Below are 6485 nucleotides of genomic sequence, written 5' to 3' on the forward strand. Positions count from 1 at the left end.
GATGGAGGGAGGGAAGGAGGACGGCACGCAGAAGGAGGGACGGAGGGAGGGAAGGAGGGACGGAGGGACGGGAAGGAGGGACGGAGGGACGGGAAGGAGGACGGCACGCAGAAGGAGGGACGTAGGGAGGAAGAGGTACGGAGGGCGGAATCAACTAGGTCATTAATATTTGAGGGAAGGAGGACGGCACGCAGAAGGAGGGACGAAGGAGGGGAAGGAGGACGGCACGCAGAAGGAAAAAAAAGGGACGGAGGGGAGCGGGTAAGGGGGTCGGCACGCAGAAGGAGGGACGGCGGGAGGAAGGAGGGCGGCAGCTAGAAGGTGGAGGGACGGAGGAGGGACGGACGGAGGGGGACGGAGGGAGGGAGAGGAACGGGGTGGGAGAGAGGACGGCACGCAGAAGGAGGGACGAGGGAGGGACCGGAGGGACGGCACGCAGAAGGAGGGACGGAGGGAGGGCAAGGAGACGGTTAGGGGGACGGAGGGAGGGAGAGGAGGGGAGAGAGGGACGGCACGCAGAAGGAGGGACGGAGGGAGGGAAGGAGGGACGGCACGCAGAAGGAGGGACGGATGGAGGGAAGGACGGAGGGGACGGAGGGAGGGAGAGGAGGGGAGAGAGGGACGGCACGCAGAAGGAGGGACGGAGGGAGGGAAGGAGGGACGGCACGCAGAAGGAGGGACGGAGGGAGGGAAGGACGGAGGGAGGGAGAGGAGGGGAGAGAGGGACGGCACGCAGAAGGAGGGACGGAGGGAGGGAAGGAGGGACGGCACGCAGAAGAAGGGACGGAGGGAGGGAAGGACGGAGGGACGGAGGGAGGGAGAGGAGGGGAGAGAGGGACGGCACGCAGAAGGAGGGACGGAGGGAGGGAAGGAGGGACGGCACGCAGAAGGTGGGACGGAGGGAGGGAAGGATGGAGGGACGGAGGGAGGGAGAGGAGGGGAGAGAGGGACGGCACGCAGAAGGAGGGACGGAGGGAGGGAAGGAGGGACGGCACGCAGAAGGAGGGACGGAGGGAGGGAAGGACGGAGGGACGGAGGGAGGGAGAGGAGGGGAGAGAGGGACGGCACGCAGAAGGAGGGACGGAGGGAGGGAAGGAGGGACGGAGGGAGGGAAGGACGGAGGGACGGAGGGAGTGAGAGGTGGGGAGAGAGGGACGGCACGCAGAAGGAGGGACGGAGGGAGGGAAGGAGGGACGGCACGCAGAAGGAGGGACGGAGGGAGGGAAGGACGGAGGGACGGAGGGAGGGAGAGGAGGGGAGAGAGGGACGGCACGCAGAAGGAGGGACGGAGGGAGGGAGGGAAGGTGGGAGGGGATGGGGAGAGACGGACGGGGAGAGGGGATGGGGAAGAATGGTGGGAGGGAGAGGATAGGAAAGGACGGAGAGGATGGGGAGGGATGGAAGGAGGGAGGGAGGGGATGGGGAGGGAGGGAAGGTGGGAGGGAGAGGATGGGAAAGGACGGAGAGGATGGGGAGGGAGGGAAGGTGGGAGGGAGAGGATGGGAAAGGACGGAGAGGATGGGGAGGGATGGAGGGACGGAGGGAGGGAGGGAGGGAAGAAGGGACGGAGGGAGGGAGAGAGGGGATGGGGAGGGACGGAGGGAGGGAGGGAGGGATGGAATGTGATTTGAGGGAAGGAAGGGATAGGAAGAGGGGAGGAAGGAGGATGGGAGGGATGGGGAGGAAAAGAGGGGAGAAGGGAAGGAGGGAATGATGGGAAGGGAAGGGATGAAGGGATTAGAGGAAGTGAAGAAGGGAGGGAGGGAAGGATGGGAAGGGAGGGAGGGATGGGAGGGAAGGGAAGAAGGGATGGGAGAGAGGGAGGGAGGAAAGAGGAGGAACAATAGGAGAAAGGAGAAGTAAAGTAGGAAGGAGAAGAGGGGAGGAATAAAAGGAATGGAAGAAGGGAGGGAAGAGAATAAGTGGAAGGAGGGAGAGGAGAGAGAAGGAAACAAGGAGGAAGTGGAGATATATGGAAAATAGAATGGGGGAGGACAGGAAAGGGAAAGAAGAAGGAGAGAAAGCGGGATAGAGGGAAGGAAGAGAGAAAAGGGAAGAAGGAGAGAAAGAATCAGGGAGTAAAGATAGCATGACGAAGGAGGGAGGGAAGGAGGGAGGGAGGAGAATATGGAGAAAAGGTAAGAAGAGGAAAGGGGGTGAGAGAGGAATGAAAGAAAGGGAAGATAAGAGTAAAGATAAGAAGAGAGGGAAGGAGGAAAGAGGCTGAAAAAATATGGAAGGCATTATGAGAATAAGAAGGAAGGAGGGAAGATAGGGAGGGAGAGAACGATGAGAGATGAAAAGAAAAGTAGGGAGGAAGACGAAGAGGAAGAAGGGAAGGAGGGAATAAAGAGGGAGGGAAGAAAGAGTAGGAAGGAGGGAAGGGAGGGAAGAAAAGAGGTGGAAGGAGATGGAAGTGAAGGAAGATGAAGGATGAAAAGAAAGAGTGGAATGGAAAGGTAGAATGAAAAAGGGAAAGAGGAAAGTGAGGAGAAAGAAGGAGACGAAGAAATAACGTGGAGAGAAAAAAAATAGAAGGAGGGAGAGTGGAGAGAGCGAAAGAAAGGAGAAAAAGAAGGGAAGAATAATCAAGAAGAAGGAAGGAGAGGGAAAGAAACGGGAGAGAGATAATGAAACGAAGAAGACACACATGGAAAATAAGAGGAAGAAGCAAGAAAAGACAGAATAAAATAAAACAAACACACAAACAAATAAAAACAAAACAAAAATCTAAAAATAAAAAAAAAACATAACTTCTACTTATATTTCCTCACTGTAATAAAGTTACATAACGCAACTGATAAGATATTTCAAAACTCAAATCTCGCTGCGTGTATTTAGTGTGTAGTCTTGAGTAAGCAAAGGTATAATTTGTGTTATTATTATTATTATTATTGTATTTCCTGCAGGGTCTTTAAATGATTTGGGCGAAAGAGTCAGCGAAAAGTTATTATTGTTGGTGATAAAGATGAGGAAAAAATGATATGGATATACATATATATATATATATATATATATATATATATATATATTTTTTTTTTTTTTTTTTTTTTTTTTTTTTTTTTTCCCTTCCTCCTTCCCTCCTTATTAAATTCTCTCTATCTCTCCCTTCCTCCTTCCCTTCCTCCTTCCCTCCTCATTAAATTCCCTTCCTTCCTTCCTTCCTCCTCATCCCATCCCCCCTACCAATACCTTCCTCTTTCCCTCCTCAACTCCTTCCTTTATTCCTTCCTACCCCCTCCCTTCTTCCTTTCCTTCCTCATCTAATTCTCTCTTTCCCTCACTTTCTTCCTCCTGTCCTTCTTTCCTCCTCTTCCCACATTCCATCCCTTCCTCCCTTCCTCCTTCCCTCCTTGTCTCCCTCCCTTTATTCCTTCCTCCCTTCCTCCTTCCTTCCTCGTCTCCCTCCCTCCACCCCTTCCTTACCCCTTCCCTCCAACCTTCTCTAACGGTGTGGTGCCTTCTGAGGGAGGGAGGGAGGGAGGGAGGGAGGGGGGGATGGAGAAGAAGGAGGGAAGGGAAGGTCTCTCTCTTTCTCTCTCTCTGTCTCCCTCTGTCTCTATCTCTCCTTCGCTCTCTCTCTCTCTCTCTCTCTCTCTCTCTCTCTCTCTCTCTCTCTCTCTCTCTCTCTTTCTCTCTCTCTGTCTCTATCTCTCCTTCGCTCTCTCTCTCTCTCTCTCTCTCTCTCTCTCTCTCTCTCTCTCTCTCTCTCTCTCTCTCTCTCTCTCTCTCTCTCTCTCTCTCTCTCCCTCTGTCTCTATCTCTCCTTCGCTCTCTCCTTATCTCTCTTACGCTCTCTCGCTCTTTCCCTCTGGATCACTTGATTATGTTATCATCCCGTTCATGTTCTCTCTCTCTCTCTCTCTCTCTCTCTCTCTCTCTCTCTCTCTCTCTCTCTCTCTCTCTCTCTCTCTCTCTCTCTCTCTCTCTCTCTCTTTCTTTTTTTTCCTCATATACTCTCATATACTCTTTCCCGTCCAAACCACGATTAAACAAACCACCACCTACAACAATAAAACAGACGAACAAACAGATCAACAACAAAAAAAACAGGTCATATAAACAACAGATAAACGCCGAGAAACAAAAAAAACAACAAAAATAAATAAAAAGAGAACAAAAAAATCTTAAAACACAAAAGCGTCCGGACCGATATATCCCCGAGAGAGAGAGCAGGTCGACTGGCCCCGTGGTTAACAATATCACACCTCTCACTATGGAGTTTTTTTGCCCAGGGTTTACCACTCAATTAATCAGATTCATAACCTGTCATTTGCCGCAGCTACGGGCTCGGCGATCGTACAGCTTCTCTGGGTCTTTCTTTTGAGGTTATTTTGTGTGTGAGTGTGTCTGTCTCGCTCTGTGTGTGTGTGTCTCTTTCTTTCTCTCTCTCTTTCTCTCTCTCTGTCTATCTCTTTCTCTCTCTATCTCGCTCTGTGTGTGAGTCTCTCTCTCTCTCTTTTCATCTCCTTTCATCATTATACTCTTTCATTTCTCTCTTCCTTTTTTTCATTTCTCTTCCTCTCTTTCCCTCTCCTCCTCCTCCTCCTTCCTCCTTCCCACTCCTTAGCTCCCTCCTTCTTCCTCCTTCCCTCCTCCTCTTCTCTCTGTCTCTCCACCGTTATCCTTTAATCTTCCCCCCTCCCCCCTTCCCTCTCCGCTTATCATTCTCCCTCCCCCCTCCCCCCTATGCACCTTCTCTCCGCCTCCCTTACCCACTCTTCCCCACCTCCCCGACCCCTACCCTTTCTCCCCTCCCCCATCACCTATCCTTACCCACTCCTCCCCCCCCTTCTCTACCCCCACTCCGTCTCCCCACCTCCCCCTCTGCTCTTTCTCCCCACTTCCATTCCCCCCCTCTTACTCCCTCCACCCCTCCACCCCCACCCCCCTCCATTTCCATCAACCAGAACCATTTGTCTTGTGTTAACAGCTTCATGGCAGGAAAGTTTCAGTTTTGAAGGGCATAGGTGGGGTCAGGAGGGGAAGGGGGAGGTGGGGAAGGGGGAGGGGAAAGGGGGGGGGAGAGATGGAAGTGGGAGGGGAGGGAAGGAAAGGGGGGGAGAGGAGAGAGGGAAGGGGGGGGGAGAGGAGAGAGGAAAGGGGGGAGAGGAAAGAGGGAAGGGGGGGAGAGAAGAGAAGGAAGGGGCGAGGAAAGGAGGAGAAGGGGAATAGGGAAGGGGAGATAGGAGGAAGGAAGGGAAAGGGAAAAGGAGAGAAGAAGGAGGGAGGAATGTGGGAGGAGAGTCGAAAGAGAGAGAAAATGGAAAGGAGAGAAGGAAGAAAGTGGGAGGGGAAAAGAAGAAAAAATATGGAAGAAGGGAAGGAGAGAGGGAAGAAGAGAAGGGAAGGAGAAGAGAAAGAAGCAAGGGGAAGAGAAGGGAGAGGGAAAGAGAGAGACTAGGACCAAGCCACGACCTCATTCGCGAAAGAAGGGAGACAGAGAGAGAGGAAGACGAAGAAAGGGAAGGGAGGAAGACGAAGAAAGGAAGGATGGAGGGAAGGAAGAAAGAAAGGGGGGAACAAGACAGAAAGGGAGGAAGACGAAGAGAGGGAGAGAGGCACAGAGGGGGGAGAAGAAGAGAGACAGACAGACAGACAGACAGACAGACAGACAAACAGACAAAAACAAAAAAAAATGAAAATAACGAACAGGGAATTTTAAAAAATATGTGGAGAGTAAAGGGAAAAACAAGCGAATGGGTGAGCGAATGGAGTGAATAATGAAATAATGAAAGGTGAGAAAGAATTTGGAGAGATAAATTACGAGAGTCTGTGATGATGAAGAAAGAGGAACAAGAAGAAGAAAATAAAATATGTCTGAAGTGATAGAGAGAAAGAAAGAAAAGAAAAGAAAAGAAAAGAGAATGGGATAAAATGATAAAAGGGATGATAGAAAGAAAGAAAGAAAGAAAAGAAAAGAAAGAAAAGAGAATGGGAAAAAAGACAAAGGGGATGAAAGAAAGAAAGAAAGAATTAAATAAAGAAAAAAAAGAAAAGAAAAGAGAATGGGAAAAAATGACAAAGGGGATGATAGAAAGAAAGAAAGAAAGAAAGAAAAGAAAGAAAGAAAAGAGAATAGGATAAAATGACAAAGGGGAGGGAAGCAAAACAAAGAAAGAAAGAAAAAAAAAAGAGAATGGGAAAAAATGACAAAGAGGAAGATAGGAAGCAACGAAGAAAAATGGGTGAAGATAATCGAATAAAACGAAAAATTGTGGAGAAGGAACGAAAAGAATCGAGATGGAATGAGAGGAAAAGGGTAGAAGAAGGAAGGATGATAAAGAGACGTCGAAGGCCAAAGGAGACAACGGAGAGGCGCTGCAAGGGAAGAGGCAAGTGCAAGAAATGGAAGGGAAACAGAAGAAGAAGAAGAGAAGAAAATGGTGAAAATATAACACACATATATATTATCTATATATATATATTATATATATATATTATATATATATTTATATATATATATGTTATCTTATATATATTTT

Source organism: Penaeus chinensis, chromosome 28 (assembly GCF_019202785.1).
Source record: "Penaeus chinensis breed Huanghai No. 1 chromosome 28, ASM1920278v2, whole genome shotgun sequence".
NCBI classification, from domain to species: domain Eukaryota; kingdom Metazoa; phylum Arthropoda; class Malacostraca; order Decapoda; family Penaeidae; genus Penaeus; species Penaeus chinensis.